The sequence below is a fragment of the Drosophila willistoni genome, chromosome 3R (assembly GCF_018902025.1).
Source record: "Drosophila willistoni isolate 14030-0811.24 chromosome 3R, UCI_dwil_1.1, whole genome shotgun sequence".
In the NCBI taxonomy this organism is placed as follows: Eukaryota; Metazoa; Arthropoda; class Insecta; order Diptera; family Drosophilidae; genus Drosophila; species Drosophila willistoni.
Window position 1 is genome coordinate 15,904,724 of NC_061086.1, and position 20,311 is coordinate 15,925,034.

At 36.6% G+C, this 20,311-nt stretch overlaps 1 protein-coding gene across 3 annotated transcripts in view; it reads left to right on the forward strand.

Annotated features, from left to right (window-relative positions):
• Nucleotides 1-20,311, forward strand: part of LOC6651020 (trophoblast glycoprotein) — a 42,306-nt gene that overhangs the window by 14,596 nt on the left and 7,399 nt on the right. For all 3 annotated transcript variants that reach the window (XM_023180189.2, XM_023180187.2, XM_002074079.4), the window contains one exon: nucleotides 13,946-13,993. The gene's annotated coding sequence lies outside the window, so the exon portion shown is untranslated. The remainder of the gene's footprint in view (nucleotides 1-13,945; nucleotides 13,994-20,311) is intronic.

The window sequence follows — 20,311 nt, forward strand, 5'->3', positions numbered from 1 at the left end:
AAAATGTGACATAAACTTGATTATATTCAAGGAGAGGCCATATAATGAAACGAAAGAGATAAAGAGCAACACAAAGACACTGAGGGAGAAAAAATGAAGAAGGAGAAGGAAACAAGTAGTTGGAGAAAGAAAAGAGAGTCGGAGAACTCTCTGAAGCTCTGCTTCATTATGGAAGTTTCGCGAGAATCTCGAAATTTCACTTTTTTCTTACCTTCTCCTGTCTGCGGTTTTCCTAAATCTTTTGTCTATCTCTAGTATGTTTCTCTCTTTGTTTTCTTTTCTCTTTCATCAAATAAGAGACCTATGTAATACTAGCGCTCAGCCAACGTTAAGTTCCATTCAAACTGTGGCCAGAAAAAGTTGGCCAAAACAGTTGACGCATCCGCTGAATAGCTATAAAAGCATTGAATGAAATCTTGCTAACAGAGGAAGAGAGGGAGAGGATAACGGAGGGAGAGTGTAAAAGAGGGTAAGTGGACAAGGGGAGAGGGGTGTGTTGTTGAAGAGAGATATGGTCGCATTATGTATGCAAGTCGTCTACGCAAAACAAATACAGACACACACCGCTTCACACGTACAAACATATACTATACATATACATGAGGCTTTACCATCATCCGCCCCACCCCTTGTCACGCTTCCCCTCACCAATGCTCCCCAAACACTCCCCCCATTCACATCCTATCTTTACCAACATTTAGTCAGAGATTCCCTACTACCCATGAATGACGACAAATTTTGAATACGAATTTCATTATACGCAGCACTCAATTATTCAGTAATCAAGCTGCGGCAAGAAGCAGAACGGAACCGAAAAGCAATGGAAGAGGGTTTGGTTGTGGGGGGAAGGGGGTAACAAAATGTTGCAGTTACACACTTTACACTCCCATCGCCCCCAAGCCCACAAACCCGCTTTTAGCCCTGTTTGCTGCTGCTGCTGCTAATTAACGTTTGCTGATTATTATTGTTGCTCCTGGTTTTTAGTTGGCAACGCGACGCAAGTTCCGCACAAATTGCCAATTCGTTTGAATTTTGATGAAGTTTTTCTTTATTGTTGGCATTTGTGATGTCACACAGTTGACTCTGGCTTTCGCCTGCCTGCATGACTATGGTTTTAAACAATCCAAGAGACCCAGAGTGTGAGAGTGAGAGAGTGAGAGCTATAAAGCTAACTAGTAATTATAATTATGCATGTGTATATTAATTAATTATGCATGATAAAGTTCTGTTTACTGGTATTTGGAGTACACAATTTTGTGAGTGGCTCTTTGTCATACAGTTGATGGGCTTCAAAATCTAATATTTATATTTATACACTTATCGGTTAAGCAAATCATTTCAATTTAACTGAAAACTTCTATATTAGCTTGTGATTGTTTATAACTACCTAATACAAAATAAATGAAATGATTAAGAGTAATCACAGAAACTTCAAAAATAAATTTATATAGGACAAACTACTGATCAAAATGCATATACCTTTGATATATATCCTTATGGTTTGGTTTAATAATTGAATGCATAACTAAGCCGAAAAGTTGCAAATTGTATTACTAGATTGCTTAATCTATTGGAAACAATGGAAATTTGAAACAATTTTCTTTTGCATAAATCTTCATTTCGTAGTACAAACTTTCAGGGACTTTTTCTTGGCCACTTTTGAAGAACTCTCGCTTTAAACGCATTTGCATAATTTGACCCTTTATTGTAATAGTTTTCACCTTTCATCCGGTTTTCTTTTTCCACGCAGCATAACAGAATCTTCTTATTTATGCACAATTAAATGGGGAAAGTCAAAACAAAAACAAACAACTTTAAATATATGACTTCAATTTGGTTTGACTTGTGCCCTGCAGCAAGGATAACAGTGGATACTTTCTACTCTCTTCTCTTCTCTATCGTGTCCTTTGCCTCTGTTAATGCAGCATTCACTTGCATTCAGAGATATGCAAATGTATATAAATGATTGTAAATAATACAATGCTGACTGACAGTTATATTATAATAAAGTGCCAGATAAACTGAGTATATTAAGCAGTTGCAGCAATGGCAGAAGAAATCGGAAAATTAAAGTAAACCATTTGCGAAAAGTTTCTCATATTATTACAACTAATTCTGAAAAGTCAGAAACCAGCAACTAAGAATAACTTGTTAACTTTTACTTTAATCTATGCTTTGTGCTGTCTCTCTCTCTGATTTCGTTTTTCATTTGGTTTTTCTGGTTTTTTCATTTCATTTCGTTTATATATATTTTTTTCGGGTTCTGGTTCTGGTTCTGGTCCATTCATCTGGACTTTCTCGACTGTCACGTCGTTGCCTTGTCGGCTGTCAGTTAGTTACCCAGTTTCTGTCTTTTCCTCGTCCCATAGAAATAATGTATAAGCAGCAGCATGTTTAAATAAACACAAGACAGACGACGACTACGACGACGACGAGAAAAGCAAAAAGACAGAGAGAAATAGGAAAACACAAAAATAAGAATATTTCAGAAAAAAAAACATAGGAAAGAACAAAAACTTCTCTGGGATTTCGGCCTCCAGAATAAAACTTTCCTCCACTTTCGTCGCCTCACTGACAAGTGTGACGAATGACATTGGTAATTGGTGCTAAAAATTGTCAAATTGCATTTCTGTGTGTGTGTTTGTGTGAGGGAAAGTGGAAAATTTCCCTATTAAAGCTTTAACTGCTTCAAGTAAAAGCCAACTTCTGAGTGTATACATGTGTGTGGGTGTGTGTGTGTGTGTCGTGAAATTACCAATTAAATAGTCAGGGAAATGTCATCAACAGAAGGTTGTACTTGTTATTTTTGTGTGTATCCAGCAAATTCGAGGTGGAAAACTGAAGGATGTACTCGAATCTGTGTGAAAGGAAAACTCATGCTGGATTTTAAATTTAAATGAAGCTTTTCGAGTAGATGTTGATTCATCATAAAAATAAAATCAATATACAAGTAGCATTACTTTTATTCCACGATTGGCAATCATATAAATTGTTTTCAAAAATATTGCCAACTCATTGAATTTTAAGCAATTATTTTTCTTGTTTCTTTTTTGAGTATTTCCATAAGTTTAAATAGGATATTCGATGAATCGAGTTTCCGTTTTTCATTTACATTTTGTTTTTTGGTTTATTTTCATTTAAAATGCCGCCTGTTGATTAGCGAATTTTGCATATATTTGCATTTCATTTGTTGCAAATGCAATTTCATTTATTGTTTTTCGTTTTTATTTATTTTTTGACTTTAACGCTGACAATTTCCATAAACAGTCTGTGGATGAAGTTGACGTCGACCTGGGCCACCACCTATAAAAGTATTTATAATGAAATTATATATACCACGAAAACTGGGCTCAATATGTAACAACAAGAACAATGCCAGAGACCTAGGCACATGTAGTTTTAAATTACAGTTTCCGCAAAAGACAACAGCATACCAAGAAAACAAAAACAAACAACGAAGAAGAAGTATTTTCGCGTTTTAAGTCCATATAAAAGCATTTTGTTTTTTATTCTTGCCAATCCTTTCGATTCTCGGTTTTGTTATATGTTGATTTTCCTGGCTTTTAGCTTTAAATTGAAGAGGTGGTTGAGTGGTAGTTGTGGCGGTTAAGTGGGTGGCTGACCAGCCAGTTAGTGGCGACTATGGTAAAAAACCGCTGCGGTCAGCCAAAATGAATATGAACAACAAACAAAATGAAAGCTTGCCGGGTATTCAAAATGCGCTAACAAAAAATTATTTATGCCAACAAATGTGAAAAATGCAATCCACCTGATGGTATGACGGTTTGACGGGATGACTGCTAAAGAACTCACTGTCAATATTAGTTGCATAGCGAAAAAAGAAACAACAAAATGAACAAAAACATTAAATTGAAATTGCTGCGCAAATTGACAGAGCATGAAATGAATAGCATAGAATGTTAATTGTTTGCAAATTTAATTATGTAAATTTAACTAGTTAAATAAAGCTATCGATGGGAAATATAACAATAATATGCTTACATCAAGTTATTTTGTATCTAGTTAATGTCCACATTTCCAATTTACAATTTAATTAACTTTAATCAATGAACAAAATTAAACAATTCTATGTAATTATCTTATAAGGCAAGCAATATTTAGTTAGAAGCTTTAAAACTAATGATTTGTATTGACTTTGTATCATTTGTATCATTTATATGTGAAGCACAGCCTCTAACTCAAACATTGATTCCAGAACAAGTTTCTACGGATATTAGAGTCTCAGTCATCCACAGTGACCCTAATATCGAGTCAGTTAAGTGCTAGATCCGGAGTAAAGGCATTTGGTACCTCTCTAGGCTAGAAACCCAGGATAATGCACTGGCCCTCAAACTGCTGGTCTGAAAAGAAGTCACCAACTTGACCTGCCATTTAGACCAGAGACAAACTGGTGATTCCATCGCCATATCATGACTACCTTTGACAATATTTGCTTATTGTATATTTAGGACAGATTGCAAATTAAATAAAAGTATAACAAAAATGTATATTTCATTAAATTGGATCGTGGCTCAAGAACATTTATACTAAATTTCAGTATACACAAATAAAACCTTTAACATGCAAGAATCACAAAGTATTTGTTATACAATTCTATATTCTTGTCCCAATTCCTTGACAACTTGCAGATTATCATTAATCTTAAATGCCACTTAAAAAAAAAAAAAGTTGGTAGAACTTTCACTGTTTCTTTGGGTTTATTTTACCGTTACATGCATAAGCATAGATACACATATATCACATGCCGCAAAGCATTATCTACTACATATATCTACAATACAATGCTTAACCCTAAACTCACCTCAATCACATCGGCGACGACACCCAACATCAGCATAATGACCCCAAAAAGCATTCGCTATTAATAGAAGCAGCAGCAACCACAAAGCAAAGTTGTAAATTGTGTTCCTACAACAGTTTTTCCTTCCTCCCCCACACCCAATCCCCCTTATCGCCCCATACCCTTGTGGCGCCCTACCTACCTGAAATGAAAGAAAAAACCCATCGCGTATACGCCCACTTATTCTATAAGGTTAGAGAGAGAGTAGGAAAGAGACAAAGAGAGAGAGAGAGAGAGAGGAGAACTCGTTTTTGTTGTTGTAGTTCTTCTGTTTGGTGTTGTTGTTGTTGTTGTTGTTGTTGACTGTGAAGCAATTTTCTTGTATCGGTTTTTTCTCTTTTATTTTTCTTGAACGTTTCTTTGTGACTTGTTGTCTTTTCTTATATTTTCCATCACCATGTGTCTCTGTCTCTCTCTCTCACTCTCTCTCTCTCTCTCTCTCTCTCTATCGCTGTCTCGCTGTATGTCGCTCATGCCGCTTGTCACCAAATGTCATTGACACGATTTGCTTTATGCTGCAGTTTTTCTTCATTTTTTTTTTCCTTTTGGTATAGAAGCATTCTATAAGTATGTGTGAGAGACTCTGACTCCGACTATATATCTGTGCCGACGTTTACTTTGACTGAGCTTCTTGGCCTACGGTTAGGGGGCCACCTCAGCGTTTTTTTAATACCCTTTAGTTACATGTCATTAAAGTGTATATTGAGACTTGGAATATAAGTTATGGGCATATTAAAGTTGCTTTTTCATAAGTTATTACTTGTAGATTAGATTTTCCTGTCCTATAATTATTGTAATTCTGAGAATTTGTGAAAAGTCTTAGGCACATTGAGCCACTTATTAACTATATAATTTATAAATAAATCATGTACTTAAGCTAAGGATTTCCACTTAAAGCTTATAATGATTTAATAAAACGTAAGCTAAGTGCCAAGAGTACTCCATATCATAACTTACAAAATTATTTAAAACGATTTTCCATAAATTTAATGTGCTTTGCTGAGTTTTCAAAAGGATTTGTTACTTAGAAATACAAAAAAGGTGAATATAGTCTCTAGAAAACATATAATTTAGTATAATATTTCTAATAAACTGATCATTGTTTTTGTATACCTTTTATTACAAGGTATCTCATGGTCAGTTTTTTCAAAGGAATGAAAAAATCTTTTCGGTTTTTTATACATTTAATGTTTGACTTTTTGTATTTGCCTCTTTTCATTTAGAGATAGCGCTGCCACTGCCTTTGCCTCTGTGTGACGTGTGTAGATAGATACATACATACATAGATGGTTATCAGTATTTATTTTATCTTTGCCTTCATCCACATTCCACATTCAACAAATTGTGGCTTGAAGCTTTGAAAATTTATTGAACCGAATTCTAGGCCAAAATGGGTGAAAATGAAAAACGAATAGGGGCAAGCGAAGGTAGCGCAGCAGGTGCAATGCTTAATGAGCATCGAAAGTGCAGCCAAACAAATTATTGCCAATGGGCCTCATTAAAATTCAACAATCAATCAATTAGCCACTCAGGCATTTACTTGATTGAACGAATCAATGATTCAATGGAATGAAGAACGAATGAAAACTATTTGCTTTAAAAATATATTCACTTTTTTTTTTTTTACTCTCAATGATTATTTAATTGTCACAACTAACATGACAAATTGTTATTGTTTATCCTCACGGATTGCGTAACTTTTTTTTACCTTTTTATTAATCACTTGATATTATGCAATTTTATATGAATGTTATTATAAATATTTCAGTGCAGTCAAATTATTGAGTAATTGACCCATAAACATAAATATTTTGTAGGGATATACAAAGAGTAGACATATTGTTTATCAATAGAAAGCAAATATAAAAAAAAAAACAAATTTATAATTAGTTACAGATATTGTTCAATTAAAATAACTTGATTTAATGTAACCTTTGGTAATAAGAGTTTTAATTAGTGTTCATTCAATAGTAAATATTATCCTCTACATATAAACATACATATATACGTATGTATGTATATTAGTTATATGTAGATTTAATTGTGGCTAATATATGCACTTCATTGACTATATTGACAAAGAAATCATAGGACAGACATTTCCCAATAAATGGCTATAAATAAATGTTTAGAAATGTAATAATTTATATAGCTTGCACCATAAATATCTTTAAATTTAGAGACGGATAAAAATCTTTAGCGAGATAGAATTGAAACTAAAATACATATTGTCGACAATCTTCATTCGTGTGGAGTTTATTTCAAGAACGTGGACGTTCGTTGTTAGATGGGCAAACAGAATGAACCGCAGCATGTCACTAGCTGCTATAGAATTATGTATATAGGTACATACATATATATGTATGTATGTATGTATATATCTGTAGCATCGTCGTGACATGTTTTGCATGTTTACTCATGTATTTGCATTTTGTGTGACATAAATCACGCACAGAAACACACGGCGCACGCCGCCCAAAGGCACAAAAGACAGAATTGCCAAACGGAAGAGGAGAAAGAGGAGGAGGAGGAGCAGTGGAGTGCCAGTGCCAGAAGAAATAATAAAGAAGAGAAGCATAAAATGGGGAACTGATATGTGGGAGAGACACCTTCAGGGCACCTTCATCCGCCACCAGCATCAGCATCAGCATCTTCCCATCTCAGAACGGCAGCGGAAATGTCACGCTGCATTTTTCAATGAATGCGTTGATTATATGGCATCCCTTTACTGTCCCCCCCGCTTCATCATTTTTACAGTGTCAGGTCACATGAAGGAACGGGGAAAACCCCTTGAATAAGGCATAAGAAATTAATTAAATTCTTTTTGTCATACTATGTCAATTACAGTAATCATTCCATAGTAAATCTGAATATCTTTTGTAAACATTTTAAATTTAAAGAAATTTATCAAAAAAATTAGGAAATTTGAGAAAATCCTTATAGACAACCCATTTCTAACCTATTTGGCTTAAAGATTGAATTAGTGACATTTGAAATTTTATATTTATTTTCACAATCTATCAAAGTGTTATTGATTGAGTTATCATAAATTTTAGAGTATTAAAGTATTTTCTATAAGAAATAGAATATGAATTAAATTTTATAGTGTCAGAAACAGTTATTTATCAGCAATAAGGTCAAATATTTTTTTTAATAGTTCTTTATTTTATATTATACAAAAAAAATCCGTTTAGAAATTTGAGAAAATGATTACATTAATTATTAAAAATGAATCCAGTGATGTATTTTGAAGATTAAATTAGAGGCATTTTAAATATTAATCTTGTCAAATTTTCTTAATTTTCATAGTCGATCAAAGTTCTTTTGCCTTTCCAAGGTTTTTGCTAAATTATCATCCCTTGTAGAGTATAAAAATTGTCTGTTTTCAACATGTCTTTTCTGTTACCCGTACAATTTATGCAATTTATATTAATTTTGCATTTATTTTTTCTTCAGTTCGTGTCCCTGCTATTGACATTTTCCTTTTCTTTTTCGTTCTCAATTTTCTTTCCTTTGACTTCTCTCTGTCTCTATGATTTGGCATTGATTGATGCAAAAGCAATCAGCCAATCCAATGGACATTTGCGAAGAAGTAAGAATCGAAGTCAATTGAGTAACTCGGCTCAATTAGTTCAACTCGAAGCTATTCGGAAATCCATTACCTTACTGAAATGGCTAAAATCATTGGAAGGCCAATTTTATGCAGATTTGAGCCCATTTCAATGAGTGAGCTGATCCGACTAAATCGGGCCTAAGGCACTTGAAATTTAATTACATCCGATGCTCAATTGAAAGGAATCAGTTGCTGCAGGCCGCAACCACTTCTCTATCTCTCTCTTTATGTACCCCCCACTGTTCAGCATTCAAAGTATCATATAAGCCCCAGACTTCAGACTTCAGACTCCAGATCCCAGACATCAGCCATCAGACATCGTCATCATCAGCATCAACCGTAGCAGTCGGAACACTCGTTGAATGAGACATTTCTACTTTCACATTTTGTTTTTTATGGATGGCCTAAGCCATTAACTCGTACACTTGAGTGGTAAATCACATCATCGAATCACATGTAAAGCCCAATGGGGGGTGGTGCGAGGGTTAGTACTCTGGAAGGACTTGCTAATTCAATTAGCGCCGAAAATGGTTATCACAGTGGAGACACAAATGTAGGTAGATAGGGTATGCAAGAGGGGGGGGATGGGAATCGGAAAGGATTGTCATAGTAGTTGCCGCCTGTCGGCTCATGTAATTGCTTATTATGTGTGCATAAATCGAGAGAAGAGGGTCTAAATTGGGGGAAGACCAGAGGTCGTTGGGTTTCGGGTTTCGGGATCATAAGCGTGGGAGTCTGCGGCTGCTACTGGCAATTGCAATTGGCCCAGCTGACACGCATCTCCGCCGAAATGAACTGTAAGACTAGACTACAAAATTAGGGGATAATTCAAATTTAATGAGACATTTTAGTTGCAAGTAGAAGCAGTTAATGAAAGTTAGAAAACCGAAAAATAAACGTTCATATTTTATATTCTTAGTGCATTAGAGTGAATTAGATGAATAGTAAGAAATTTCGGTTAGGCATATGAACAGCTTGGATGCATTTATCCCATCTCCTTATTACGTTGTTCTGTGTAATGAGTTCGTGGCAGGAAAATGTAAATTCAAATGCATGCACAAGCTTTGGCTGTGCTAATAATGGGCATTATCATGATGTGAATGCTTCACCAACACCAGCACCACCTAACCTCCCCCCCCCATGGATGGATGGTGGAGGAGGGAGGCGAAACCCGATAGTTATTCCAGACAGGCATCTAACCTAGCAAACAGAGGGGTCTACTGATGGCTGGCAGGCGATGGCAATGGAAATGGTGGGAGCACACACTTAGTTTGGGATCTACACATTTGGTCTTTCCCATGGAGACTTTTGACTCGTTGATTCTCTTGCTCTGGCTCTGCCTCTGACGCCGTGTCATGCATTTCTCATGATGCGAAATTTTGTTTCACTTGACATTTTGACATTTGACAGTTGGCGCAAAATTAACGCAGCTGGTAAGCGGATAGGGATGCATATATACCATAGCTTGAGTGTGGGTATAAGTGTTAAAAATGCAATAACATGGCGAACTAACCAGCTAACAAAAAGCAACAAAAAAAAAAACACACTCACACCATCAGATGAGTTTGCAACTTTGCAAGAGAAATTTTTGCTCTAATTTATCATGTTCGACAAGGACATAGTGATACAGAGAAGTAGAGAGAGAGAGAGGGAGAGAGAAAGAATGCAAGAGGCAGAAGGGGAAACTGACTGTAGGTAGGTGATTGAAGTGGGTATTCTGGTTTTGGTCTTCTGGGAGTGGCATGCCCGTCGGTTGTGGCTCACAGTTTCATGACATTGTCAAGGCTATATGATGACTTAATTGAAACTGATTCATCTAAACCCCATATGAATAATGATGAGCTGGCAAATTTGTAAAACTAAAATAGGTAGCTAGTTTATTTTTACATTTCTCGCAGTGTATGCCCCCAGTGAAATATCATTAACTTTGGCAATTTAAACATATAAATATTTAAGAAGGCCTCCACGATTTTAAACATGAAAATGAAAACCCTCTGTGGTCGAGTGTCAAATACAAACTTGAAGACTGCATACAAGTCTCATGTCTCTCTGTGTCTCTAGAGACATAAATGGAAAACATGGGCTATGTCAACGCGTAGACAACAATAGATAATGCATATGACATATGTACAACAAAGGAACGCAAACATGTTTCATGCAGCCAGCAAACTCCCAGCATCTAGCAAAAGCCACAAAAGGTCTACCTCCAGCATCTTAACGTATTATCCTTCAGGCCACTTCTAGATGGGCAATAGCCACAATTTATGACGCTTGCAGGCAAATGCACAATATGCACACATACACATACATATACGAGGAGCATGCATATGTCTTGTGCATTTGAATCAGCAGCATATATGTATATTCTTGTGAAAAAGAGTTAATTCTACTAAGAATTATAAACTATTAAAAATATAAATTGATTTTTATGCAGAATCAAGATATACTACACAATTCTGTGGCAATTTATTTGCATTTTAAGTTGTTTAAAAGAAGAAATGAAGTAAGTAAGTCGTCTCGCCGACTTAGGTATACCATACACCAGTAAAGCAAATATTTCAACTTTATTAAACAAATGCATTTTCACATGCTTCTTACAAGCATATCTTAGTATCTCGCTCACTCAATCATACGAGCACCCTAGCGCCCCCACCAGCCAACGGCCAACTACGGCCTTATGGAAATACGTTTATATGCATAACTCGACTGTTTTTTGTTCGATTTTGATCAAATTTGGTATTTTGCTAGATATTAGTATTAAATTTAAGTGTGCCAAGTGTGATTGCATAAGGTAAAAAAATACGGGAGATAATCAAGTTTTTTAAATTACGGGGGCGGAAAAGGGCGTGGCAAAATTTTTACACATACAAAATGTGTGCATTTACTAAGCGAATATACATACCAAATATGGTGTCTCTAGCTGGAATAGTTTTTGAGATAAACACTTTTTTTAAATTGCGGGGGCGGAAAGGGGCGTGGCAAAAATTTGAAATAAACTTGATCACTCTACATACTATACGAGTCTACATACCAAATTTGGTGGCTCTAGCTCTTACAGTCTCCGAGATCTAGGTGTTCATACGGACAGACGGACGGACGGACAGACGGACAGACGGACGGACAGACGGACATGGCTAGATCGACTCGGTTGTTGATCCTGATCAAGAATATATATACTTTGTGGGGTCGGAGATGCTTCCTTCTGCCTGTTACATACATTTTGGCGACTTTAATATACCATTTCACCCTATGGGTGTATGGTATAAAAATAAAGCAAAAGCAAATCTTAATCTTAAACTTGTAAAAATTTCTAAACAATTTGAAATAAAAGATTAGATTTGAAAAACAATAATAAGAGTAAAGTTTTTGTCTTTTATGTTAACCAATTTCAAAGTTGACTTTATTTAGCCATCCCACACCAAACCACTCTACACACACACACACACACATACGAGGACAAAATGTCATGTGATAAATATCATAAAAATAAATATAAAACAACTGACCAACGAGTTATTTTGAGGGTAAACTGAATTCTCAACTACTACACTTGGTAAACAAATATTATGAAAAGGACAGAATGACAGAAACTAAGTGGGGGGGGGAGGGCAAAGATGGAAGAAGTTTTATCTTGGACAGAAGCAACAATGGAAGAAAGCTAGAAATAAACGAGACGAGACACAACACAACACACACACACACATGGCAATTGATAAAAGGGTAGAAGAAGGCAGAATAAAGTTAACAAGAGACACATCGAAAGCGAAAGAAAGAGAGAGAGTGAGAGAGATAGAAAGGATATACCAGGATATGCCAACAAACTACTACAGGAGTGCAAAATGATTGGGCAAAGATACAAATATTTCTTAGTTTTTCTTCTCCTTCTTCTTCTGTGGGTTAAATGGCAATTGGTTTGGGGTTTTTAGTTTTTCGTAGGAGTTCTTGTTGGGCCGCCTCATCCTTGTTTCTCTCTGTGTGTGTATGTGTGTGTGTGTGTGTGTGTGGCACAAATATTTATGTAAACAAGCCAAGTGCATTACATGGAGAGCGGTACAAACCAAATGGCGTATGCGAAGAACAACAGAAAAGCAAGCATCTGAAACATATGGCCAAAGGAGGAACTGAGACCAGCAGCTGGCAGAGCAAAAACAGCATTCAAATTGAAAGTCAAAATAAACGAGGTTGCCCTTTGCCACTTTATGCCTCTAGCATCTCCTTTAACTCCCCTCTCCATCTTCTCCTGCTGGTGTCCTACCAACCTTTGCATTGTCTTTGGGCTAGTGCATAAAGTTTTGCCCATTATGCATATGTATATCTGTCTTTCTCTAAGTGTGTGTTTGTGTATAAGAGCGGCAACCGGAAACGGAAATGAAGCACAAAAGTTCCTATGGCATAAGTTCAGGCTCGGCTCATAGTTAACTACACATGTGTGCCGACTATAGTGACTTCCTACAGCTCCACCTAGTAGCAATCTGACCCCCACCCTTTACCCTCCCCCACCCCCATTCCTTTACCACTTCCCATGCATTCTTCATTTTTATTGTCCGCATTTTCATTTTTATTTCTTTTGAAACCATTTTATGACCCTGACTCTGACTCTGACTCTGACCATGATTTAGTTTGGCCAACAGAGTTGTATAATTCAGGGGCTGGCCGCCTTTATTTGGCTTCAACTAATTGTTGTCTGGCTCTGGGCAAAAGCTTTTTGAAGCTTAATTAAATGCAGGCAGACAGGACACAACAAAAGGGCCAGACAGCCGTAAGGATTAGGCCAATTTAGAAATGCATTTTCATTTTCCATATTTGAGTTGATTGTTTTGAGTATTATGCTATTTTTTTTTGTTTTCGTCTCTTGGTTGTTGTTGTTCTTGTTGTTTTGTTAAATCTGTTTATGAAAGCAGCTTTAAATTAAGTCCTTGCCTCACATTGCTCATACGTCATGGTGTCTCTCTCTCTCTTTTGTTTTCTCGTCGTATCTAAACCATCTCTAGACCATGTCAAAAATTTGTCCCTGGCATGGGCAGTTGAAGGGTTTTACCAGCAGATTTATGAAGTGAATTGTAAAGTCGCCTCAAACTGAGAGTGCCAACTGAGTGTAAGTGAGTGAGTGAGTGAGTGGTAGAGTGAATAAGTGGAATGAATGAATGGCCCGACAGAGAATGAAGTTCTGAGTAGGTTGAAAGGCTTTTTTGCCCCAAAGATTAGTTATTTTCCCTTCTTTTTTTTCCATTGAAGAAAATAAAGAGAAGGTATTGACTAGATGTTGGCTTCTGTTGTCTGAGGAATTTAGATAATGGAAAAGTTTTAATCAAAGCTCAGACAAGCTCATCCTGATACCTTACTAGTTTTTTTTTTGTCAAACGACATTTGAAATGTTTTCTTTAAAATTGAATCCTATATCGTTTAAGTGTATTTTTTTTTGTCATACAATCTTATGCTAAATATTAATCTAAATTTTTCTCTAATTACAGCTTCCATCCAAGCAACTAGCTCAGAAGGTCACATATTGAACGACAAGGGTGAGTTGTAAATGTTAAAAAAAGAAAATTCAACAATAAAATAAATAAATGTGAGTTGCTTCACTCCTAATACAGAAAAACAATTACACATAAATATATAATATAGAAAACTAAATTGTTTATCTTCAAGTTCATCAAGTTTCATTTCTCGTGTTTTCCTGCCAATTATCATTGGCAATTTTAATTACCAATTTCTAAGAATTTACCCGCAATAAGCTTTCTTCTTTAAAGCCAAAATACAACCACAACCACTTCAATGATATTAAGGCTCAAGAGCAGCAACCAGAGAGCAAAGTCCCAGCCTCAATGATTTAATTAAACGAAATTCAAGTTGAACTCACAACAAAAGAAGAACAGACACAATTGGCCGTACCGAGGGGGCAGGGGGGGAGGGGCGGAGTGAGTGAGTAAGGAAAAGTTGTCATAACAAACATAAAATTGCAACTTTTGTCAGACGAAACTCAAGTGCAAGTTGCTCATGCCAGAAGGAGCACCAACATCAACTCAAGTGCTTGGGCTAACCAAGCTTGACGTCCTCTTTCTCACTCCATCTCTTCATATCGCTCACTTTCCCTATTCTCCCTTCAAATGTCTATAGCTCTCACTGTCTCATTCTTTCTCTCTTTTTTTATTTTGGCCTTTTTCTACGCGTTAAGCGAAAAATGCAATTTAAGCAATTTTCAATTTTCATTTTTTCTCATTCACCAAGGACCTATACTTATAAATCTACATATAAACCAACAACTACCCCGATTCTCCCTTAACCGAGCCCCCCTTTGGCATTCTGCTTACATCAAATTGAAAAAGCAAACTTGTCGCGCTAAAAAATTTTTATCATTCCTCAGGACAAATCCAAATTTTTCTCTTCTTTCTTTTTCATTTTTAACAGTTTTTTTTTTTTGTATCCTTTTTGGCCTCTGGCAAATTGCAGTTGGCGTTAGGCCATGTCCCCATCCTCCCCTTTTGGCCTCCCCGTCTTCCCCTTTTGGCGGGACTTTTATAGCTTAAGCAGAGCTTTACGAATCGCGAAAAAAAAAAAAAATATGTAAAGAAAACTTTTACGCAAAGATTTTTTCTTTGCACTTTGGATGAAGTTTTTCTCTTTTCCGCAGCATTCTTCCCTTTCAGCCCTCCTCATCTCTCTTGATTCTATCATCATTACTTGGCAACTTTCACTGTTGAGCACAAAATTAAGGCATTAATGTTAGTTTTATGGATTTCTCATCTTGCTTTCTCTCTTAGCCTCTCACTCCCACCCTCTCTCCATCTTTTGCATTGCATTTCCCCGCTGGTAAACGCATTTAAACCCCAGGAATAAATTGATGGAACTTAGCACCAGCTGGAAAATAAGCTTTTGGCCAGACTAACTGTGCATTCGCATAATACCAAGTAAACTCCTTTAGTTAATCTCTTTTAAAGGTTATTTCCTCAGGCATTACAATTGAAGTGAAAAAGGAGTGGAGAGAAAGCAAAGGCAATCTCAAAAGAAATGTGTGATTTTAGCATTTTATTAAATTGATGTATTCATAAAGATCATATCGACATATATTTAATAACTCAGTTTAAAATATAGTTAATAGATATTAAAATGAGTGGATATTATGGAAATAGAAGACGTTTTATACTTTTGAAATAAGATAAAAAGCGAATAATGAAAGATATTTATTACATATTAGTTGTCTCCTAGTTAGTGATATTGATCTATCCATGATTTGGTGGTTTAAACTTCCTTTACTCTAACCATCTTGCTGGGTTACTTATTTAAGGAATTGCATTAGTTTCTATTTGCTATTAATAATCCTCCCTGTGTCCCAACCATCTATCCATCATGCAATTCAGTTGAGGAGAGCTTTTGGTTCAAACAAAATGTTCGTAAACCAAACACTATTAATAACTGACCCACTCGACTGGCCCTTTTCAGCTCTAACAATACCCTGACAAATTCTTACAATTAAAGACCAGACGGTCATGTTGTCTCTTTTCTATGTTGCCCCTTCTTTATCTCCTGCTGGCTTTTGTCTATTTGCCTGCCTTTTTGCAAGCTTTACAAATATTTGCGCGCAATTTTTCATATTAAACGACAGCCAAAGCAGTTGAAGGGAAGATCCCGGGCAAAAGGAGGACGAGGCAGGAAATAAAAATTGCAGCAAGGCTGCAAAAACTGCGCTTACAAGTTGCAGCAACTGTGATCAATCTTCCCAGTTTTGTTATGGGCAACAGAGAGAGAGAGAGAGAGAGAGAGAGAGAGGGCGGTAAGGTTGAGGCAGTTGCAACATATTTTTGGAGGCCCTCAGGCCACGGCACTCAAGCATGTCCTTGTCAAAAGAGGCAGCACAAAAAAAAACAAGAAAACGAAGGGGCAAACAGAGAACAAAGAGAAAGAGAGCAGGGTGGATAGAGACAAACAAGCAACAGGAAATACTCGCCGGCAAATGGCAAAACTGGAAAATTGCAACATATTTGCAAATTGTCGTTAAAGGTCCCAAAAACAGAAAGGACCAAGAACCAACAGCAATAGCGACAGCGGCAGCGAAATGAATGAAGATGAAGTGAGACATCAGTGAACTGGCTGAACTGCCTGCCAGTCCATCCACGTCCATAACCAGGGTGCACTTTCATCCTGAACGAAAGATTGATTGGCTCGAGCCGCTGGCTAGGTCGAGTGCCGCGTCCTACTTAGTTTCCTCTTTGCCTTGTCGTTTTTCTTGCACCCTTTCCACTTTGAAATTAGTTGGTCTCCTGTCAAAAAGTTTACATTGCCCCCTAAGGTCTCTCTTTCCACGCCCCCCCACCCCCCTAATCACAAAAGTGGAAATCATGAGGCAATAACAACAGTAAGAAAATGGCCAGCACAGCGGAATGAAAGAAAATAGTTGAAGAAACTTCTTGGCAAATTGTTCGAATTATTGTGGGAAATTCTTAACCTTTATACTTTATATACAATTTTTTTTCCCTTCCCAATTCCCTGTTGGCAATAGCTTTCCCTTTTCTTGACGACCTTGTGACTTGAAAGGATAAGGTATTACAATGGAAGGACTATTGTATATCTTATATATTTTGTCCACTTAATTTATCTTTATTAGATCTATTTAGTACCTCGTTTGGAAGGGTTCTCTTTGTGATTTTTCTTTATTGCAATGGAAAATGAGTTTGATAATGTTTTCTAAAGTTTCTAAAAGAAAAGAAAGTTTAGGAAACATTATCAAACTCTTTTCCCATTTCAAAAAAGAAAAGAAAGTTATTAAAGATATGAAAATAATAAAAAATTATCGGTTTATAAGAAGCAAAACAAATATTCATTTATATTTTAGTGACCATTGAAACAAATTTAATGGGAAACGCCATAACCCAGATAGATCTATAGCATTTTACTTTAGAATCCAAGTGTGTCCTTCGCTTTGGTTTTTCTCTTTTAATGTCTTTATTTAAAATGTTTTTATCATTGAGATGTTGTCTTTACATTTCCGCAGGGCCGTTTTTGTTTGACATTGCAGTTGTGCATCATATTTCAACGAGTTGTGAAGAGTCATAGAGCTTTTATTTGTTTTTGTTAGAATGTTGGCTAAGAATAAAGCTGTTGGCTTTCATTCATTTAAAAACCGTTGGGTATATAAATACAAAGGGGAGACAGGAAACAGTGGGACAAGAGGATAGACAATTGAAATACGCATCCAAACCATTAAAAAGCATTAATAATGCAAAGTGAGTAAGAAATATTTTACAGCGAGGAGGATATGTTGGCAAAGCAAACTGCAAGTGGTGGTGACTTTCCTCTATGTGGTTACAGTGATTCAAAGACCAGCATAAACCAACTGTTGCCCAATGACCTCGCCGTCTGGCTCTTGCCTTCTGTCTCCGTGATGGTTTAAAGTGCCGTTGGCTTAGTTTAAGCGCAGCACCCAAGGCGCCTGCAACTATTTATAGTCTCTATCTCCGCCTCGATTTGTTGTTTTTTCTGTTCGCCTACTGCTCCTTTGACACTCATTGCCCACGTTTTTTTTTTTTTGCCTTTGCTCTTAAAAGTATGCTACCGTTTTTGTGACGCTTTCTTTACCTTCTTCTGCTTGGGAGCCACTTGTCAACTGTTGGCGTTTCTTTATTGCTAGGCTACTTATTGTTGTTGATTTTTCATTTTCTGTCTGCTGCCCTCCTACGGTGTCAAGGGGCCAGTCCATTTATCTGTGAGTGGAAAAAAGGTATGGCCCAGCCGTGTCCATGCATGGCAATCCAATTATCATACGCTTCTTGGTGCCTACCTGCCCCCTAACCTATTCATTTCACAACCATCTCTGGCATCTCCAGCACAGTCTAATTGGAAACAAACAGCTTGACTCTTGACTTGGCCGCTCTCTAACGTCCACCGTACTCCCGTGTCAAAAGGAACCGTAAAAATATTTTCACTAGATTTACATTTCTCCCTTTTGGTCTTTGCCCGCTAAGCCAAATTCAAAGGCCAAAATATTTCGAGTGAAGGAACGAAAGAAAGAGAGAGAGAAAGAAAAAACAGAAAAAGCTTTCGGCATTTATTTAAAATTCATGCATTCACAGTTTTTATAGCACCTCCCCCCAGCCACCTCCACAACCCATCAAATATAGCCGTAGACCAAAAAAAAAATTTAAAAATGAGAAAAAAGATGAACCCCATTTCCTGTCAACGATGAAATCGAAAATATTGTGTTGTTGAGTAACAAAAATTCCCCCCCGCTCCGCCCTGACGCGCTTGAGTAACGAGTAACAGAAAAAGCAACAAATAAGTTAACAAAACCATTGCAAAAAAGCAAAACACTAAAAACAGTTTATAAATTTTTAGCGGTTTTTCTGAGCAACAACAAAAATCTCACAGCAAACAAAAAAAAAACAAACAAACTTTTCATGAACAAGCAGATGGGTTTTGAGTTTGGATTTGTGACGTGAATTGCGGAGAGGGGAGGAGGAGAAGGGAAGACCAGCTCAATGAAGCGAGGCGTTGCCCTCGAGCCTTAAACGAATGAATTTTGTTTGTATAGAAAGTGATTTCAAATTGATTGCGCCATGAGCGTATCCATAGCGAACTATGCGAAGAGGGCCTCCAGATGAATATTTGAATAAGTGCCAACAAAATGGACCAAGTCAACAATAAATAGAAATTGATGCTATAAAACTTAACGTGGCCCGATCAACAAACAAGTTTCCTTCCTTTTATCGATCCATTTTTCCTTTCCCTTTGTAAAAAAGTTGAAATATTCCCTTTGAACTTTTAACAACTCATTCCTATGCTCAATCCATGATCAAATATATGCAAAGGCAAACTTTTTGTCCAGCTCTTGCAACAAGAAACAAAATGAATAACACACAATTTTGGCATGCTAACTGCCACGCCCATTCTGTCCATTTACAAGGAGGGCGAAATTTCATGATGCGCATTTTTAATTCATCGCGCGAACGTTGCGGCCCCCATTTAATGCAATTTGTAAGTGTCGCCGGAGTGTTGCCTCTACCGCCTCCTTTGCTCCTCTCCTCTTCCTCCTTTTGACACTGTTGTTCGCGTTTCCAGCATAAATTTTTCGGGAGGCCAATACAAAAGATTGTTGGCAATTCGAAAAGGCATGGGGGGAAGTCAATGTGAAAGCGAGACAGAACGATGTTTTGCATGTTTATTTCGATCTGGCAACGCCATACAATTTGAAATTGTCAACTCAGCCGCTCAAACAAGGACTCAGCAAAAATCCCCCCGAAAGGGGAAAACGTGGGATTGTGGGAGAATGCTATAAATGCTATTCAAAAACGGATTGCAAATGCTGCTTGGATTTTCGTTGTTGCTATAGCTGTTGGGCAACACGTGCAATTCTCTGTTTGGTTATACAATGTATGTGTATGTGTGGGTGTATGTGTATATGTATGTACCTGCCAGAGTGTCGAGTTTTTGTGCGTCTGTGTTGTTGTTTGTATTCGAACGAGACGGAGACTCGTTTTTTGCGTTTTTATTCCAATTACCAATCTGAATTCGATTTACGCTTTAAAACGTGAAACTTTTTTTATTACAGGAAAATGCACTTTAAATCGAAATTGCTCAATTCGATTGAACAGTTTAATCTCAAAATAAATAAAATAAAGAGAATTCAATGCGAATTTATTAAGTGTTAATTGAACTTTTGTTTTTATATTTTAAAGAGGATTGAAAACAAATTGGTTGCTTGCTTGACTAAAGAAGAAAACTCAATCAGTTAATAGTTAAATTTTATAGATTAATTTCTCTATCAGTAAATAGTTAAATTATTATTTTATTATTCCTCTTATTTGAACTCACTTTTTTGTCCAGGGCTATCAAAAAATTAGATA